At 40.8% G+C, this 19,590-nt stretch overlaps 12 non-coding genes across 12 annotated transcripts; all 12 read right to left on the bottom strand.

The window, feature by feature from the left end:
• Positions 1-792: 792 nt before the first annotated feature.
• Positions 793-866, bottom strand: TRNAT-AGU (transfer RNA threonine (anticodon AGU)). Its single transcript has one exon. It is a non-coding gene; the product is annotated as a tRNA-Thr (tRNA).
• A 767-nt stretch (positions 867-1,633) lies between these two features.
• On the bottom strand, positions 1,634-1,707 carry TRNAT-AGU (transfer RNA threonine (anticodon AGU)). Its single transcript has one exon. It is a non-coding gene; the product is annotated as a tRNA-Thr (tRNA).
• A 767-nt stretch (positions 1,708-2,474) lies between these two features.
• On the bottom strand, positions 2,475-2,548 carry TRNAT-AGU (transfer RNA threonine (anticodon AGU)). Its single transcript has one exon. It is a non-coding gene; the product is annotated as a tRNA-Thr (tRNA).
• Positions 2,549-3,315: 767 nt separating this feature from the next.
• TRNAT-AGU (transfer RNA threonine (anticodon AGU)) lies at positions 3,316-3,389 on the bottom strand. The gene has a single exon. It is a non-coding gene; the product is annotated as a tRNA-Thr (tRNA).
• Positions 3,390-4,156: 767 nt separating this feature from the next.
• TRNAT-AGU (transfer RNA threonine (anticodon AGU)) lies at positions 4,157-4,230 on the bottom strand. Its single transcript has one exon. It is a non-coding gene; the product is annotated as a tRNA-Thr (tRNA).
• A 392-nt stretch (positions 4,231-4,622) lies between these two features.
• On the bottom strand, positions 4,623-4,696 carry TRNAT-AGU (transfer RNA threonine (anticodon AGU)). Its single transcript has one exon. It is a non-coding gene; the product is annotated as a tRNA-Thr (tRNA).
• Positions 4,697-6,305: 1,609 nt separating this feature from the next.
• On the bottom strand, positions 6,306-6,379 carry TRNAT-AGU (transfer RNA threonine (anticodon AGU)). Its single transcript has one exon. It is a non-coding gene; the product is annotated as a tRNA-Thr (tRNA).
• A 4,969-nt stretch (positions 6,380-11,348) lies between these two features.
• TRNAT-AGU (transfer RNA threonine (anticodon AGU)) lies at positions 11,349-11,422 on the bottom strand. Its single transcript has one exon. It is a non-coding gene; the product is annotated as a tRNA-Thr (tRNA).
• Positions 11,423-13,030: 1,608 nt separating this feature from the next.
• On the bottom strand, positions 13,031-13,104 carry TRNAT-AGU (transfer RNA threonine (anticodon AGU)). The gene has a single exon. It is a non-coding gene; the product is annotated as a tRNA-Thr (tRNA).
• A 2,451-nt stretch (positions 13,105-15,555) lies between these two features.
• Positions 15,556-15,629, bottom strand: TRNAT-AGU (transfer RNA threonine (anticodon AGU)). The gene has a single exon. It is a non-coding gene; the product is annotated as a tRNA-Thr (tRNA).
• A 1,610-nt stretch (positions 15,630-17,239) lies between these two features.
• TRNAT-AGU (transfer RNA threonine (anticodon AGU)) lies at positions 17,240-17,313 on the bottom strand. Its single transcript has one exon. It is a non-coding gene; the product is annotated as a tRNA-Thr (tRNA).
• A 767-nt stretch (positions 17,314-18,080) lies between these two features.
• Positions 18,081-18,154, bottom strand: TRNAT-AGU (transfer RNA threonine (anticodon AGU)). The gene has a single exon. It is a non-coding gene; the product is annotated as a tRNA-Thr (tRNA).
• Between the last annotated feature and the right edge of the window lie 1,436 nt (positions 18,155-19,590).

The raw sequence follows: 19,590 nt of genomic DNA, 5'->3' as shown, positions 1-19,590 counted from the left end.
CTTTAACCAACTAAGCCACAGCACCTTTTTTGCATCTGGTCTCCTTTCCTTCCTCATGTAATCATTTAGAAGTGAAATCCACTTTTTTAAGGCTGGGCTTCTGTTGCAATATAACTTTTCAAAATGTTTTCCAATTGACTGAAACTCCATTGCACAAAACGAGCATGTCATTAATCGTTGATTTAGAGTGGACTGCATTGCCCAGTGTGTGTATTGAGGAGCACATGTTCGCCTTTACTGGGGAGCAATTTTGCACTCATGAATGTGGCAAAACATTCAAATCCGTAAGTGGGTGAACATTAAAGTCCTAGATGCTGCAAATCTCTATATCTGGATACGGAATGACTGAAAAAAGTTATGTCTCCAGTGTCAAAATGTGTGTAATGCACTAGTAATTCATTTCCTTTATTGACCAGTGAGGTAGCCATGTATGGAGGTGCTGTAGAGTGAAAATCAAGTTTCAAATGGGCAGTGATCCTTGTGCCTGGATAGCTCAGTCAGTAGAGCATCAGACTTTTAATCTGAGGGTCCAGGGTTCAAGTCCCGGTTCAGGGGTATCTTTGCTTCTTTTACAAAAAATTTAGCAGGAAATATGAATTGCTCATTCTAATATGTGCTATTTCTGATGGCATGGCAACCTTGGGCAATATGACTCTAAGGTAGTGGAGTCCAGAATTCTTGGATGCTTTGCCAACATTTCAAGCCTGACTGTGCTTCTAAATAGCATGAAATAACAATCTTTGTACAAAGTTTTAATATTGGGGAGACAGATTGGTCGAAAAAAAAGCAGACAGGCGCTGCTGAGATTCGAACTCAGGATCTCCTGTTTACTAGACAGGCGCTTTAACCAACTAAGCCACAGCACCTTTTTTGCATCTGGTCTCCTTTCCTTCCTCATGTAATCATTTAGAAGTGAAATCCACTTTTTTAAGGCTGGGCTTCTGTTGCAATATAACTTTTCAAAATGTTTTCCAATTGACTGAAACTCCATTGCACAAAACGAGCATGTCATTAATCGTCGATTTAGAGTGGACTGCATTGCCCAGTGTGTGCATTGAGGAGCACATGTTCGTCTTTACTGGGGAGCAAGTTTGCACTCATGAATGTGGCAAAACATTCAAATCCGTAAGTGGGTGAACATTAAAGTCCTAGATGCTGCAAATCTCTATATCTGGATACAGAATGACTGAAAAAAGTTATGTCTCCAGTGTCAAAATGTGTGTAATGCACTAGTAATTCATTTCCTTTATTGACCAGTGAGGTAGCCATGTATGGAGATGCTGTAGAGTGAAAATCAAGTTTCAAATGGGCAGTGATCCTTGTGCCTGGATAGCTCAGTCGGTAGAGCATCAGACTTTTAATCTGAGGGTCCAGGGTTCAAGTCCCTGTTCAGGCGTACCTTTGCTTCTTTTACAAAAAATTAAGCAGGAAATATGAATTGCTCATTCTAATATGTGCTATTTCTGATGGCATCGCAACCTTGGGCAATATGACTCTAAGGTAGTGGAGTCCAGAGTTCTTGGATGCTTTGCCAACATTTCAAGCCTGACTGTGCTTCTAAATAGCATGAAATAGCAATCTTTGTACAAAGTTTTAATATTGGGGAGACAGATTGGTCGAAAAAAAAGCAGACAGGCGCTGCTGAGATTCGAACTCAGGATCTCCTGTTTACTAGACAGGCGCTTTAACCAACTAAGCCACAGCACCTTTTTTGCATCTGGTCTCCTTTCCTTCCTCATGTAATCATTTAGAAGTGAAATCCACTTTTTTAAGGCTGGGCTTCTGTTGCAATATAACTTTTCAAAATGTTTTCCAATTGACTGAAACTCCATTGCACAAAACGAGCATGTCATTAATCGTCGATTTAGAGTGGACTGCATTGCCCAGTGTGTGCATTGAGGAGCACATGTTCGTCTTTACTGGGGAGCAAGTTTGCACTCATGAATGTGGCAAAACATTCAAATCCGTAAGTGGGTGAACATTAAAGTCCTAGATGCTGCAAATCTCTATATCTGGATACGGAATGACTGAAAAAAGTTATGTCTCCAGTGTCAAAATGTGTGTAATGCACTAGTAATTCATTTCCTTTATTGACCAGTGAGGTAGCCATGTATGGAGGTGCTGTAGAGTGAAAATCAAGTTTCAAATGGGCAGTGATCCCTGTGCCTGGATAGCTCAGTCGGTAGAGCATCAGACTTTTAATCTGAGGGTCCAGGGTTCAAGTTCCTGTTCAGGCGTACCTTTCCTTCTTTTACAAAAAATTAAGCAGGAAATATGAATTGCTCATTCTAATATGTGCTATTTCTGATGGCAGCACAACCTTGGGCAATATGACTCTAAGGTAGTGGAGTCCAGAGTTCTTGGATGCTTTGCCAACATTTCAAGCCTGACTGTGCTTCTAAATAGCATGAAATAGCAATCTTTGTACAAAGTTTTAATATTGGGGAGACAGATTGGTCGAAAAAAAAGCAGATAGGCGCTGCTGAGATTCGAACTCAGGATCTCCTGTTTACTAGACAGGCGCTTTAACCAACTAAGCCACAGCACCTTTTTTGCATCTGGTCTCCTTTCCTTCCTCATGTAATCATTTAGAAGTGAAATCCACTTTTTTAAGGCTGGGCTTCTGTTGCAATATAACTTTTCAAAATGTTTTCCAATTGACTGAAACTCCATTGCACAAAACGAGCATGTCATTAATCGTCGATTTAGAGTGGACTGCATTGCCCAGTGTGTGCATTGAGGAGCACATGTTCGTCTCTACTGGGGAGCTAGTTTGCACTCATGAATGTGGCAAAACATTCAAATCCGTAAGTGGGTGAACATTAAAGTCCTAGATGCTGCAAATCTCTATATCTGGATACGGAATGACTGAAAAAAGTTATGTCTCCAGTGTCAAAATGTGTGTAATGCACTAGTAATTCATTTCCTTTATTGACCAGTGAGGTAGCCATGTATGGAGGTGCTGTAGAGTGAAAATCAAGTTTCAAATGGGCAGTGATCCCTGTGCCTGGATAGCTCAGTCGGTAGAGCATCAGACTTTTAATCTGAGGGTCCAGGGTTCAAGTTCCTGTTCAGGCGTACCTTTGCTTCTTTTACAAAAAATTAAGCAGGAAATATGAATTGCTCATTCTAATATGTGCTATTTCTGATGGCATCGCAACCTTGGGCAATATAACTCTAAGGTAGTGGAGTCCAGAGTTCTTGGATGCTTTGCCAACATTTCAAGCCTGACTGTGCTTCTAAATAGCATGAAATAGCAATCTTTGTACAAAGTTTTAATATTGGGGAGACAGATTGGTCGAAAAAAAAGCAGACAGGCGCTGCTGAGATTCGAACTCAGGATCTCCTGTTTACTAGACAGGCGCTTTAACCAACTAAGCCACAGCACCTTTTTTGCATCTGGTCTCCTTTCCTTCCTCATGTAATCATTTAGAAGTGAAATCCACTTTTTTAAGGCTGGGCTTCTGTTGCAATATAACTTTTCAAAATGTTTTCCAATTGACTGAAACTCCATTGCACAAAACGAGCATGTCATTAATCGTCGATTTAGAGTGGACTGCATTGCCCAGTGTGTGCATTGAGGAGCACATGTTCGTCTTTACTGGGGAGCAAGTTTGCACTCATGAATGTGGCAAAACATTCAAATCCGTAAGTGGGTGAACATTAAAGTCCTAGATGCTGCAAATCTCTATATCTGGATACGGAATGACTGAAAAAAGTTATGTCTCCAGTGTCAAAATGTGTGTAATGCACTAGTAATTCATTTCCTTTATTGACCAGTGAGGTAGCCATGTATGGAGGTGCTGTAGAGTGAAAATCAAGTTTCAAATGGGCAGTGATCCTTGTGCCTGGATAGCTCAGTCGGTAGAGCATCAGACTTTTAATCTGAGGGTCCAGGGTTCAAGTCCCTGTTCAGGCGTACCTTTGCTTCTTTTACAAAAAATTAAGCAGGAAATATGAATTGCTCATTCTAATATGTGCTATTTCTGATGGCATCGCAACCTTGGGCAATATGACTCTAAGGTAGTGGAGTCCAGAGTTCTTGGATGCTTTGCCAACATTTCAAGCCTGACTGTGCTTCTAAATAGCATGAAACAGCAATCTTTGTACAAAGTTTTAATATTGGGGAGACAGATTGGTCGAAAAAAAAGCAGACAGGCGCTGCTGAGATTCGAACTCAGGATCTCCTGTTTACTAGACAGGCGCTTTAACCAACTAAGCCACAGCACCTTTTTTGCATCTGGTCTCCTTTCCTTCCTCATGTAATCATTTAGAAGTGAAATCCACTTTTTTAAGGCTGGGCTTCTGTTGCAATATAACTTTTCAAAATGTTTTCCAATTGACTGAAACTCCATTGCACAAAACGAGCATGTCATTAATCGTCGATTTAGAGTGGACTGCATTGCCCAGTGTGTGCATTGAGGAGCACATGTTCGTCTTTACTGGGGAGCAAGTTTGCACTCATGAATGTGGCAAAACATTCAAATCCGTAAGTGGGTGAACATTAAAGTCCTAGATGCTGCAAATCTCTATATCTGGATACGGAATGACTGAAAAAAGTTATGTCTCCAGTGTCAAAATGTTAATATTGGGGAGACAGATTGGTCGAAAAAAAAGCAGACAGGCGCTGCTGAGATTCGAACTCAGGATCTCCTGTTTACTAGACAGGCGCTTTAACCAACTAAGCCACAGCACCTTTTTTGCATCTGGTCTCCTTTCCTTCCTCATGTAATCATTTAGAAGTGAAATCCACTTTTTTTAAGGCTGGGCTTCTGTTGCAATATAACTTTACAAAATGTTTTCCAATTGACTGAAACTCCATTGCACAAAACGAGCATGTCATTAATCGTTGATTTAGAGTGGACTGCATTGCCCAGTGTGTGTATTGAGGAGCACATGTTCGCCTTTACTGGGGAGCAATTTTGCACTCATGAATGTGGCAAAACATTCAAATCCGTAAGTGGGTGAACATTAAAGTCCTAGATGCTGCAAATCTCTATATCTGGATACGGAATGACTGAAAAAAGTTATGTCTCCAGTGTCAAAATGTGTGTAATGCACTAGTAATTCATTTCCTTTATTGACCAGTGAGGTAGCCATGTATGGAGGTGCTGTAGAGTGAAAATCAAGTTTCAAATGGGCAGTGATCCTTGTGCCTGGATAGCTCAGTCGGTAGAGCATCAGACTTTTAATCTGAGGGACCAGGGTTCAAGTCCCGGTTCAGGGGTATCTTTGCTTCTTTTACAAAAAATTTAGCAGGAAATATGAATTGCTCATTCTAATATGTGCTATTTCTGATGGCATGGCAACCTTGGGCAATATGACTCTAAGGTAGTGGAGTCCAGAATTCTTGGATGCTTTGCCAACATTTCAAGCCTGACTGTGCTTCTAAATAGCATGAAATAACAATCTTTGTACAAAGTTTTAATATTGGGGAGACAGATTGGTCGAAAAAAAAGCAGACAGGCGCTGCCGAGATTCGAACTCAGGATCTCCTGTTTACTAGACAGGCGCTTTAACCAACTAAGCCACAGCACCTTTTTTGCATCTGGTCTCCTTTCCTTCCTCATGTAATCATTTAGAAGTGAAATCCACTTTTTTAAGGCTGGGCTTCTGTTGCAATATAACTTTTCAAAATGTTTTCCAATTGACTGAAACTCCATTGCACAAAACGAGCATGTCATTATTCGTCGATTTAGAGTGGACTGCATTGCCCAGTGTGTGCATTGAGGAGCACATGTTCGTCTTTACTGGGGAGCAAGTTTGCACTCATGAATGTGGCAAAACATTCAAATCCGTAAGTGGGTGAACATTAAAGTCCTAGATGCTGCAAATCTCTATATCTGGATACAGAATGACTGAAAAAAGTTATGTCTCCAGTGTCAAAATGTGTGTAATGCACTAGTAATTCATTTCCTTTATTGACCAGTGAGGTAGCCATGTATGGAGATGCTGTAGAGTGAAAATCAAGTTTCAAATGGGCAGTGATCCTTGTGCCTGGATAGCTCAGTCGGTAGAGCATCAGACTTTTAATCTGAGGGTCCAGGGTTCAAGTCCCTGTTCAGGCGTACCTTTGCTTCTTTTACAAAAAATTAAGCAGGAAATATGAATTGCTCATTCTAATATGTGCTATTTCTGATGGCATCGCAACCTTGGGCAATATGATTCTAAGGTAGTGGAGTCCAGAGTTCTTGGATGCTTTGCCAACATTTCAAGCCTGACTGTGCTTCTAAATAGCATGAAATAGCAATCTTTGTACAAAGTTTTAATATTGGGGAGACAGATTGGTCGAAAAAAAAGCAGACAGGCGCTGCTGAGATTCGAACTCAGGATCTCCTGTTTACTAGACAGGCGCTTTAACCAACTAAGCCACAGCACCTTTTTTGCATCTGGTCTCCTTTCCTTCCTCATGTAATCATTTAGAAGTGAAATCCACTTTTTTAAGGCTGGGCTTCTGTTGCAATATAACTTTTCAAAATGTTTTCCAATTGACTGAAACTCCATTGCACAAAACGAGCATGTCATTAATCGTTGATTTAGAGTGGACTGCATTGCCCAGTGTGTGCATTGAGGAGCACATGTTCGCCTTTACTGGGGAGCAATTTTGCACTCATTAATGTGGCAAAACATTCAAATCCGTAAGTGGGTGAACATTAAAGTCCTAGATGCTGCAAATCTCTATATCTGGATACGGAATGACTGAAAAAAGTTATGTCTCCAGTGTCAAAATGTGTGTAATGCACTAGTAATTCATTTCCTTTATTGACCAGTGAGGTAGCCATGTATGGAGGTGCTGTAGAGTGAAAATCAAGTTTCAAATGGGCAGTGATCCCTGTGCCTGGATAGCTCAGTCGGTAGAGCATCAGACTTTTAATCTGAGGGTCCAGGGTTCAAGTCCCTGTTCAGGTGTATCTTTGCTTCTTTTACAAAAAATTTAGCAGGAAATATGAATTGCTCATTCTAATATGTGCTATTTCTGATGGCATCGCAACCTTGGGCAATATGACTCTAATGTAGTGGAGTCCAGAATTCTTGGATGCTTTGCCAACGTTTCAAGCCTGACTGTGCTTCTAAATAGCATGAAATAATCTTTGTACAAAGTTTTAATATTGGGGAGACAGATTGGTCGAAAAAAAAGCAGACAGGCGCTGCTGAGATTCGAACTCAGGATCTCCTGTTTACTCGACAGGCGCTTTAACCAACTAAGCCACAGCACCTCTTTTGCATCTGATCTCCTGTCCTTCCTCATGTAATCATTTAGAAGTGAAATCCACTTTTTTTAAGGCTGGGCTTCTGTTGCAATATAACTTTACAAAATGTTTTCCAATTGACTGAAACTCCATTGCACAAAACGAGCATGTCATTAATCGTCGATTTAGAGTGGACTGCATTGCCCAGTGTGTGCATTGAGGAGCACATGTTCGTCTTTACTGGGGAGCAAGTTTGCACTCATGAATGTGGCAAAACATTCAAATCCGTAAGTGGGTGAACATTAAAGTCCTAGATGCTGCAAATCTCTATATCTGGATACGGAATGACTGAAAAAAGTTATGTCTCCAGTGTCAAAATGTGTGTAATGCACTAGTAATTCATTTCCTTTATTGACCAGTGAGGTAGCCATGTATGGAGGTGCTGTAGAGTGAAAATCAAGTTTCAAATGGGCAGTGATCCCTGTGCCTGGATAGCTCAGTCGGTAGAGCATCAGACTTTTAATCTGAGGGTCCAGGGTTCAAGTCCCTGTTCAGGTGTATCTTTGCTTCTTTTACAAAAAATTTAGCAGGAAATATGAATTGCTCATTCTAATATGTGCTATTTCTGATGGCATCGCAACCTTGGGCAATATGACTCTAATGTAGTGGAGTCCAGAATTCTTGGATGCTTTGCCAACGTTTCAAGCCTGACTGTGCTTCTAAATAGCATGAAATAATCTTTGTACAAAGTTTTAATATTGGGGAGACAGATTGGTCGAAAAAAAAGCAGACAGGCGCTGCTGAGATTCGAACTCAGGATCTCCTGTTTACTCGACAGGCGCTTTAACCAACTAAGCCACAGCACCTCTTTTGCATCTGATCTCCTGTCCTTCCTCATGTAATCATTTAGAAGTGAAATCCACTTTTTTTAAGGCTGGGCTTCTGTTGCAATATAACTTTACAAAATGTTTTCCAATTGACTGAAACTCCATTGCACAAAACGAGCATGTCATTAATCGTCGATTTAGAGTGGACTGCATTGCCCAGTGTGTGCATTGAGGAGCACATGTTCGTCTTTACTGGGGAGCAAGTTTGCACTCATGAATGTGGCAAAACATTCAAATCCGTAAGTGGGTGAACATTAAAGTCCTAGATGCTGCAAATCTCTATATCTGGATACGGAATGACTGAAAAAAGTTATGTCTCCAGTGTCAAAATGTGTGTAATGCACTAGTAATTCATTTCCTTTATTGACCAGTGAGGTAGCCATGTATGGAGGTGCTGTAGAGTGAAAATCAAGTTTCAAATGGGCAGTGATCCTTGTGCCTGGATAGCTCAGTCGGTAGAACATCAGACTTTTAATCTGAGGGTCCAGGGTTCAAGTCCCTGTTCAGGCGTACCTTTGCTTCTTTTACAAAAAATTAAGCAGGAAATATGAATTGCTCATTCTAATATGTGCTATTTCTGATGGCATCGCAACCTTGGGCAATATGACTCTAAGGTAGTGGAGTCCAGAGTTCTTGGATGCTTTGCCAACATTTCAAGCCTGACTGTGCTTCTAAATAGCATGAAATAGCAATCTTTGTACAAAGTTTTAATATTGGGGAGACAGATTGGTCGAAAAAAAAGCAGACAGGCGCTGCTGAGATTCAAACTCAGGATCTCCTGTTTACTAGACAGGCGCTTTAACCAACTAAGCCACAGCACCTTTTTTGCATCTGGTCTCCTTTCCTTCCTCATGTAATCATTTAGAAGTGAAATCCACTTTTTTAAGGCTGGGCTTCTGTTGCAATATAACTTTTCAAAATGTTTTCCAATTGACTGAAACTCCATTGCACAAAACGAGCATGTCATTAATCGTCGATTTAGAGTGGACTGCATTGCCCAGTGTGTGCATTGAGGAGCACATGTTCGTCTTTACTGGGGAGCAAGTTTGCACTCATGAATGTGGCAAAACATTCAAATCCGTAAGTGGGTGAACATTAAAGTCCTAGATGCTGCAAATCTCTATATCTGGATACGGAATGACTGAAAAAAGTTATGTCTCCAGTGTCAAAATGTGTGTAATGCACTAGTAATTCATTTCCTTTATTGACCAGTGAGGTAGCCATGTATGGAGGTGCTGTAGAGTGAAAATCAAGTTTCAAATGGGCAGTGATCCCTGTGCCTGGATAGCTCAGTCGGTAGAGCATCAGACTTTTAATCTGAGGGTCCAGGGTTCAAGTCCCTGTTCAGGCGTACCTTTGCTTCTTTTACAAAAAATTAAGCAGGAAATATGAATTGCTCATTCTAATATGTGCTATTTCTGATGGCATCGCAACCTTGGGCAATATGACTCTAAGGTAGTGGAGTCCAGAGTTCTTGGATGCTTTGCCAACATTTCAAGCCTGACTGTGCTTCTAAATAGCATGAAATAACAATCTTTGTACAAAGTTTTAATATTGGGGAGACAGATTGGTCGAAAAAAAAGCAGACAGGCGCTGCTGAGATTCGAACTCAGGATCTCCTGTTTACTCGACAGGCGCTTTAACCAACTAAGCCACAGCACCTCTTTTGCATCTGATCTCCTGTCCTTCCTCATGTAATCATTTAGAAGTGAAATCCACTTTTTTTAAGGCTGGGCTTCTGTTGCAATATAACTTTACAAAATGTTTTCCAATTGACTGAAACTCCATTGCACAAAACGAGCATGTCATTAATCGTCGATTTAGAGTGGACTGCATTGCCCAGTGTGTGCATTGAGGAGCACATGTTCGTCTTTACTGGGGAGCAAGTTTGCACTCATGAATGTGGCAAAACATTCAAATCCGTAAGTGGGTGAACATTAAAGTCCTAGATGCTGCAAATCTCTATATCTGGATACGGAATGACTGAAAAAAGTTATGTCTCCAGTGTCAAAATGTGTGTAATGCACTAGTAATTCATTTCCTTTATTGACCAGTGAGGTAGCCATGTATGGAGGTGCTGTAGAGTGAAAATCAAGTTTCAAATGGGCAGTGATCCTTGTGCCTGGATAGCTCAGTAGGTAGAGCATCAGACTTTTAATCTGAGGGTCCAGGGTTCAAGTCCCTGTTCAGGCGTACCTTTGCTTCTTTTACAAAAAATTAAGCAGGAAATATGAATTGCTCATTCTAATATGTGCTATTTCTGATGGCATCGCAACCTTGGGCAATATGACTCTAAGGTAGTGGAGTCCAGAGTTCTTGGATGCTTTGCCAACATTTCAAGCCTGACTGTGCTTCTAAATAGCATGAAATAGCAATCTTTGTACAAAGTTTTAATATTGGGGAGACAGATTGGTCGAAAAAAAAGCAGACAGGCGCTGCTGAGATTCGAACTCAGGATCTCCTGTTTACTAGACAGGCGCTTTAACCAACTGAGCCACAGCACCTTTTTTACATCTGGTCTCCTTTCCTTCCTCATGTAATCAATCAGAAGTGAAATCCACTTTTTTAAGGCTGGGCTTCTGTTGCAATATAACTTTTCAAAATGTTTTCCAATTGACTGAAACTCCATTGCACAAAACGAGCATGTCATTAATCGTTGATTTAGAGTGGACTGCATTGCCCAGTGTGTGCATTGAGGAGCACATGTTCGTCTTTACTGGGGAGCAAGTTTGCACTCATGAATGTGGCAAAACATTCAAATCCGTAAGTGGGTGAACATTAAAGTCCTAGATGCTGCAAATCTCTATATCTGGATACGGAATGACTGAAAAAAGTTATGTCTCCAGTGTCAAAATGTGTGTAATGCACTAGTAATTCATTTCCTTTAATGACCAGTGAGGTAGCCATGTATGGAGGTGCTGTAGAGTGAAAATCAAGTTTCAAATGGGCCGTGATCCCTGTGCCTGGATAGCTCAGTCGGTAGAGCATCAGACTTTTAATCTGAGGGTCCAGGGTTCAAGTCCCTGTTCAGGCGTACCTTTGCTTCTTTTACAAAAAATTAAGCAGGAAATATGAATTGCTCATTCTAATATGTGCTATTTCTGATGGCATCGCAACCTTGGGCAATATGACTCTAAGGTAGTGGAGTCCAGAGTTCTTGGATGCTTTGCCAACATTTCAAGCCTGACTGTGCTTCTAAATAGCATGAAATAACAATCTTTGTACAAAGTTTTAATATTGGGGAGACAGATTGGTCGAAAAAAAAGCAGACAGGCGCTGCTGAGATTCGAACTCAGGATCTCCTGTTTACTAGACAGGCGCTTTAACCAACTAAGCCACAGCACCTCTTTTGCATCTGATCTCCTGTCCTTCCTCATGTAATCATTTAGAAGTGAAATCCACTTTTTTTAAGGCTGGGCTTCTGTTGCAATATAACTTTACAAAATGTTTTCCAATTGACTGAAACTCCATTGCACAAAACGAGCATGTCATTAATCGTCGATTTAGAGAGGACTGCATTGCCCAGTGTGTGCATTGAGGAGCACATGTTCGTCTTTACTGGGGAGCAAGTTTGCACTCATGAATGTGGCAAAACATTCAAATCCGTAAGTGGGTGAACATTAAAGTCCTAGATGCTGCAAATCTCTATATCTGGATACGGAATGACTGAAAAAAGTTATGTCTCCAGTGTCAAAATGTGTGTAATGCACTAGTAATTCATTTCCTTTATTGACCAGTGAGGTAGCCATGTATGGAGGTGCTGTAGAGTGAAAATCAAGTTTCAAATGGCAGTGATCCATCTGCCTGGATAGCTCAGTCGGTAGAGCATCAGACTTTTAATCTGAGGGTCCAGGGTTCAAGTCCCTGTTCAGGCGTACCTTTGCTTCTTTTACAAAAAATTAAGCAGGAAATATGAATTGCTCATTCTAATATGTGCTATTTCTGATGGCATCGCAACCTTGGGCAATATGACTCTAAGGTAGTGGAGTCCAGAGTTCTTGGATGCTTTGCCAACATTTCAAGCCTGACTGTGCTTCTAAATAGCATGAAATAGCAATCTTTGTACAAAGTTTTAATATTGGGGAGACAGATTGGTCGAAAAAAAAGCAGACAGGCGCTGCTGAGATTCGAACTCAGGATCTCCTATTTACTAGACAGGCGCTTTAACCAACTAAGCCACAGCACCTTTTTTGCATCTGGTCTCCTTTCCTTCCTCATGTAATCATTTAGAAGTGAAATCCACTTTTTTAAGGCTGGGCTTCTGTTGCAATATAACTTTTCAAAATGTTTTCCAATTGACTGAAACGCCATTGCACAAAACGAGCATGTCATTAATCGTCGATTTAGAGTGGACTGCATTGCCCAGTGTGTGCATTGAGGAGCACATGTTCGTCTTTACTGGGGAGCAAGTTTGCACTCATGAATGTGGCAAAATATTCAAATCCGTAAGTGGGTGAACATTAAAGTCCTAGATGCTGCAAATCTCTATATCTGGATACGGAATGACTGAAAAAAGTTATGTCTCCAGTGTCAAAATGTGTGTAATGCACTAGTAATTCATTTCCTTTATTGACCAGTGAGATAGCCATGTTTGGAGGTGCTGTAGAGTGAAAATCAAGTTTCAAATGGGCAGTGATCCCTGTGCCTGGATAGCTCAGTCGGTAGAGCATCAGACTTTTAATCTGAGGGTCCAGGGTTCAAGTCCCTGTTCAGGCGTATCTTTGCTTCTTTTACAAAAAGTTTAGCAGGAAATATGAATTGCTCATTCTAATATGTGCTATTTCTGATGGCATCGCAACCTTGGGCAATATGACTCTAAGGTAGTGGAGTCCAGAATTCTTGGATGCTTTGCCAACATTTCAAGCCTGACTGTGCTTCTAAATAGCATGAAATAACAATCTTTGTACAAAGTTTTAATATTGGGGAGACAGATTGGTCGAAAAAAAAGCAGACAGGCGCTGCTGAGATTCGAACTCAGGATCTCCTGTTTACTAGACAGGCGCTTTAACCAACTAAGCCACAGCACCTCTGTTGCATCTGGTCTCCTTTCCTTCCTCATGTAATCATTTAGAAGTGAAATCCACTTTTTTTAAGGCTGGGCTTCTGTTGCAATATAACTTTACAAAATGTTTTCCAATTGACTGAAACTCCATTGCACAAAACGAGCATGTCATTAATCGTTGATTTAGAGTGGACTGCATTGCCCAGTGTGTGTATTGAGGAGCACATGTTCGCCTTTACTGGGGAGCAATTTTGCACTCATGAATGTGGCAAAACATTCAAATCCGTAAGTGGGTGAACATTAAAGTCCTAGATGCTGCAAATCTCTATATCTGGATACGGAATGACTGAAAAAAGTTATGTCTCCAGTGTCAAAATGTGTGTAATGCACTAGTAATTCATTTCCTTTATTGACCAGTGAGGTAGCCATGTATGGAGGTGCTGTAGAGTGAAAATCAAGTTTCAAATGGGCAGTGATCCTTGTGCCTGGATAGCTCAGTCGGTAGAGCATCGGACTTTTAATCTGAGGGTCCAGGGTTCAAGTCCCTGTTCAGGCGTACCTTTGCTTCTTTTACAAAAAATTTAGCAGGAAATATGAATTGCTCATTCTAATATGTGCTATTTCTGATGGCATCGCAACCTTGGGCAATATGACTCTAAGGTAGTGGAGTCCAGAATTCTTGGATGCTTTGCCAACATTTCAAGCCTGACTGTGCTTCTAAATAGCATGAAATAACAATCTTTGTACAAAGTTTTAATATTGGGGAGACAGATTGGTCGAAAAAAAAGCAGACAGGCGCTGCTGAGGTTCGAACTCAGGATCTCCAGTTTACTAGACAGGCGCTTTAACCAACTAAGCCACAGCACCTCTTTTGCATCTGATCTCCTGTCCTTCCTCATGTAATCATTTAGAAGTGAAATCCACTTTTTTTAAGGCTGGGCTTCTGTTGCAATATAACTTTACAAAATGTTTTCCAATTGACTGAAACTCCATTGCACAAAACGAGCATGTCATTAATCGTGGATTTAGAGTGGACTGCATTGCCCAGTGTGTGTATTGAGGAGCACATGTTCGCCTTTACTGGGGAGCAATTTTGCACTCATGAATGTGGCAAAACATTCAAATCCGTAAGTGGGTGAACATTAAAGTCCTAGATGCTGCAAATCTCTATATCTGGATACGGAATGACTGAAAAAAGTTATGTCTCCAGTGTCAAAATGTGTGTAATGCACTAGTAATTCATTTCCTTTATTGACCAGTGAGGTAGCCATGTATGGAGGTGCTGTAGAGTGAAAATCAAGTTTCAAATGGGCAGCGATCCTTGTGCCTGGATAGCTCAGTCGGTAGAGCATCAGACTTTTAATCTGAGGGTCCAGGGTTCAAGTCCCTGTTCAGGCGTACCTTTGCTTCTTTTACAAAAAATTAAGCAGGAAATATGAATTGCTCATTCTAATATGTGCTATTTCTGATGGCATCGCAACCTTGGGCAATATGATTCTAAGGTAGTGGAGTCCAGAGTTCTTGGATGCTTTGCCAACATTTCAAGCCTGACTGTGCTTCTAAATAGCATGAAATAGCAATCTTTGTACAAAGTTTTAATATTGGGGAGACAGATTGGTCGAAAAAAAAGCAGACAGGCGCTGCTGAGATTCGAACTCAGGATCTCCTGTTTACTAGACAGGCGTTTTAACCAACTAAGCCACAGCACCTTTTTTGCATCTGGTCTCCTTTCCTTCCTCATGTAATCATTTAGAAGTGAAATCCACTTTTTTAAGGCTGGGCTTCTGTTGCAATATAACTTTTCAAAATGTTTTCCAATTGACTGAAACTCCATTGCACAAAACGAGCATGTCATTAATCGTCGATTTAGAGTGGACTGCATTGCCCAGTGTGTGCATTGAGGAGCACATGTTCGTCTTTACTGGGGAGCAAGTGTGCACTCATGAATGTGGCAAAATATTCAAATCCGTAAGTGGGTGAACATTAAAGTCCTAGATGCTGCAAATCTCTATATCTGGATACGGAATGACTGAAAAAAGTTATGTCTCCAGTGTCAAAATGTGTGTAATGCACTAGTAATTCATTTCCTTTATTGACCAGTGAGATAGCCATGTTTGGAGGTGCTGTAGAGTGAAAATCAAGTTTCAAATGGGCAGTGATCCTTGTGCCTGGATAGCTCAGTCGGTAGAGCATCAGACTTTTAATCTGAGGGTCCAGGGTTCAAGTCCCTGTTCAGGCGTATCTTTGCTTCTTTTACAAAAAGTTTAGCAGGAAATATGAATTGCTCATTCTAATATGTGCTATTTCTGATGGCATCGCAACCTTGGGCAATATGACTCTAAGGTAGTGGAGTCCAGAATTCTTGGATGCTTTGCCAACATTTCAAGCCTGACTGTGCTTCTAAATAGCATGAAATAACAATCTTTGTACAAAGTTTTAATATTGGGGAGACAGATTGGTCGAAAAAAAAGCAGACAGGCGCTGCTGAGATTCGAACTCAGGATCTCCTGTTTACTAGACAGGCGCTTTAACCAACTAAGCCACAGCACCTCTGTTGCATCTGATCTCCTTTCCTTCCTCATGTAATCATTTAGAAGTGAAATCCACTTTTTTTAAGGCTGGGCTTCTGTTGCAATATAACTTTACAAAATGTTTTCCAATTGACTGAAACTCCATTGCACAAAACGAGCATGTCATTAATCGTTGATTTAGAGTGGACTGCATTGCCCAGTGTGTGTATTGAGGAGCACATGTTCGCCTTTACTGGGGAGCAATTTTGCACTCATGAATGTGGCAAAACATTCAAATCCGTAAGTGGGTGAACATTAAAGTCCTAGATGCTGCAAATCTCTATATCTGGATACGGAATGACTGAAAAAAGTTATGTCTCCAGTGTCAAAATGTGTGTAATGCACTAGTAATTCATTTCCTTTATTGACCAGTGAGGTAGCCATGTATGGAGGTGCTGTAGAGTGAAAATCAAGTTTCAAATGGGCAGTGATCCTTGTGCCTGGATAGCTCAGTCGGTAGAGCATCGGACTTTTAATCTGAGGGTCCAGGGTTCAAGTCCCTGTTCAGGCGTACCTTTGCTTCTTTTACAAAAAATTTAGCAGGAAATATGAATTGCTCATTCTAATATGTGCTATTTCTGATGGCATCGCAACCTTGGGCAATATGACTCTAAGGTAGTGGAGTCCAGAATTCTTGGATGCTTTGCCAACATTTCAAGCCTGACTGTGCTTCTAAATAGCATGAAATAACAATCTTTGTACAAAGTTTTAATATTGGGGAGACAGATTGGTCGAAAAAAAAGCAGACAGGCGCTGCTGAGGTTCGAACTCAGGATCTCCAGTTTACTAGACAGGCGCTTTAACCAACTAAGCCACAGCACCTCTTTTGCATCTGATCTCCTGTCCTTCCTCATGTAATCATTTAGAAGTGAAATCCACTTTTTTTAAGGCTGGGCTTCTGTTGCAATATAACTTTACAAAATGTTTTCCAATTGACTGAAACTCCATTGCACAAAACGAGCATGTCATTAATCGTTGATTTAGAGTGGACTGCATTGCCCAGTGTGTGTATTGAGGAGCACATGTTCGCCTTTACTGGGGAGCAATTTTGCACTCATGAATGTGGCAAAACATTCAAATCCGTAAGTGGGTGAACATTAAAGTCCTAGATGCTGCAAATCTCTATATCTGGATACGGAATGACTGAAAAAAGTTATGTCTCCAGTGTCAAAATGTGTGTAATGCACTAGTAATTCATTTCCTTTATTGACCAGTGAGGTAGCCATGTATGGAGGTGCTGTAGAGTGAAAATCAAGTTTCAAATGGGCAGCGATCCTTGTGCCTGGATAGCTCAGTCGGTAGAGCATCAGACTTTTAATCTGAGGGTCCAGGGTTCAAGTCCCTGTTCAGGCGTACCTTTGCTTCTTTTACAAAAAATTAAGCAGGAAATATGAATTGCTCATTCTAATATGTGCTATTTCTGATGGCATCGCAACCTTGGGCAATATGATTCTAAGGTAGTGGAGTCCAGAGTTCTTGGATGCTTTGCCAACATTTCAAGCCTGACTGTGCTTCTAAATAGCATGAAATAGCAATCTTTGTACAAAGTTTTAATATTGGGGAGACAGATTGGTCGAAAAAAAAGCAGACAGGCGCTGCTGAGATTCGAACTCAGGATCTCCTGTTTACTAGACAGGCGCTTTAACCAACTAAGCCACAGCACCTTTTTTGCATCTGGTCTCCTTTCCTTCCTCATGTAATCATTTAGAAGTGAAATCCACTTTTTTAAGGCTGGGCTTCTGTTGCAATATAACTTTTCAAAATGTTTTCCAATTGACTGAAACTCCATTGCACAAAACGAGCATGTCATTAATCGTCGATTTAGAGTGGACTGCATTGCCCAGTGTGTGCATTGAGGAGCACATGTTCGTCTTTACTGGGGAGCAAGTTTGCACTCATGAATGTGGCAAAATATTCAAATCCGTAAGTGGGTGAACATTAAAGTCCTAGATGCTGCAAATCTCTATATCTGGATACGGAATGACTGAAAAAAGTTATGTCTCCAGTGTCAAAATGTATGTAATGCACTAGTAATTCATTTCCTTTATTGACCAGTGAGATAGCCATGTTTGGAGGTGCTGTAGAGTGAAAATCAAGTTTCAAATGGGCAGTGATCCCTGTGCCTGGATAGCTCAGTCGGTAGAGCATCAGACTTTTAATCTGAGGGTCCAGGGTTCAAGTCCCTGTTCAGGCGTATCTTTGCTTCTTTTACAAAAAATTTAGCAGGAAATATGAATTGCTCATTCTAATATGTGCTATTTCTGATGGCATCGCAACCTTGGGCAATATGACTCTAAGGTAGTGGAGTCCAGAATTCTTGGATGCTTTGCCAACATTTCAAGCCTGACTGTGCTTCTAAATAGCATGAAATAACAATCTTTGTACAAAGTTTTAATATTGGGAAGACAGATTGGTCGAAAAAAAAGCAGACAGGCGCTGCTGAGATTCGAACTCAGGATCTCCTGTTTACTAGACAGGCGCTTTAACCAACTAAGCCACAGCACCTCTGTTGCATCTGATCTCCTTTCCTTCCTCATGTAATCATTTAGAAGTGAAATCCACTTTTTTAAGGCTGGGCTTCTGTTGCAATATAACTTTTCAAAATGTTTTCCAATTGACTGAAACTCCATTGCACAAAACGAGCATGTCATTAATCGTCGATTTAGAGTGGACTGCATTGCCCAGTGTGTGCATTGAGGAGCACATGTTCGTCTTTACTGGGGGGCAAGTTTGCACTCATGAATGTGGCAAAACATTCAAATCCGTAAGTGGGTGAACATTAAAGTCCTAGATGCTGCAAATCTCTATATCTGGATACGGAATGACTGAAAAAAGTTATGTCTCCAGTGTCAAAATGTGTGTAATGCACTAGTAATTCATTTCCTTTATTGACCAGTGAGGTAGCCATGTATGGAGGTGCTGTAGAGTGAAAATCAAGTTTCAAATGGGCAGTGATCCTTGTGCCTGGATAGCTCAGTCGGTAGAGCATCAGACTTTTAATCTGAGGGTCCAGGGTTCAAGTCCCTGTTCAGGCGTACCTTTGCTTCTTTTACAAAAAATTAAGCAGGAAATATGAATTGCTCATTCTAATATGTGCTATTTCTGATGGCATCGCAACCTTGGGCAATATGACTCTAAGGTAGTGGAGTCCAGAGTTCTTGGATGCTTTGCCAACATTTCAAGCCTGACTGTGCTTCTAAATAGCATGAAATAGCAATCTTTGTACAAAGTTTTAATATTGGGGAGACAGTTTGGTCGAAAAAAAAGCAGACAGGCGCTGCTGAGATTCGAACTCAGGATCTCCTGTTTACTAGACAGGCGCTTTAACCAACTGAGCCACAGCACCTTTTTTGCATCTGGTCTCCTTTCCTTCCTCATGTAATCAATCAGAAGTGAAATCCACTTTTTTAAGGCTGGGCTTCTGTTGCAATATAACTTTTCAAAATGTTTTCCAATTGACTGAAACTCCATTGCACAAAACGAGCATGTCATTAATCGTTGATTTAGAGTGGACTGCATTGCCCAGTGTGTGCATTGAGGAGCACATGTTCGTCTTTACTGGGGAGCAAGTTTGCACTCATGAATGTGGCAAAACATTCAAATCCGTAAGTGGGTGAACATTAAAGTCCTAGATGCTGCAAATCTCTATATCTGGATACGGAATGACTGAAAAAAGTTATGTCTCCAGTGTCAAAATGTGTGTAATGCACTAGTAATTCATTTCCTTTAATGACCAGTGAGGTAGCCATGTATGGAGGTGCTGTAGAGTGAAAATCAAGTTTCAAATGGGCCGTGATCCCTGTGCCTGGATAGCTCAGTCGGTAGAGCATCAGACTTTTAATCTGAGGGTCCAGGGTTCAAGTCCCTGTTCAGGCGTACCTTTGCTTCTTTTACAAAAAATTAAGCAGGAAATATGAATTGCTCATTCTAATATGTGCTAT

The sequence above is a fragment of the Ambystoma mexicanum genome, unplaced genomic scaffold, assembly GCF_040938575.1.
Source record: "Ambystoma mexicanum isolate Mex_15411 unplaced genomic scaffold, UKY_AmexF1_1 Mex_scaf1, whole genome shotgun sequence".
In the NCBI taxonomy this organism is placed as follows: domain Eukaryota; kingdom Metazoa; phylum Chordata; class Amphibia; order Caudata; family Ambystomatidae; genus Ambystoma; species Ambystoma mexicanum.
Note: the sequence above shows the minus strand (reverse complement) of the source record. Positions and strands in the feature narration are given on the sequence as shown.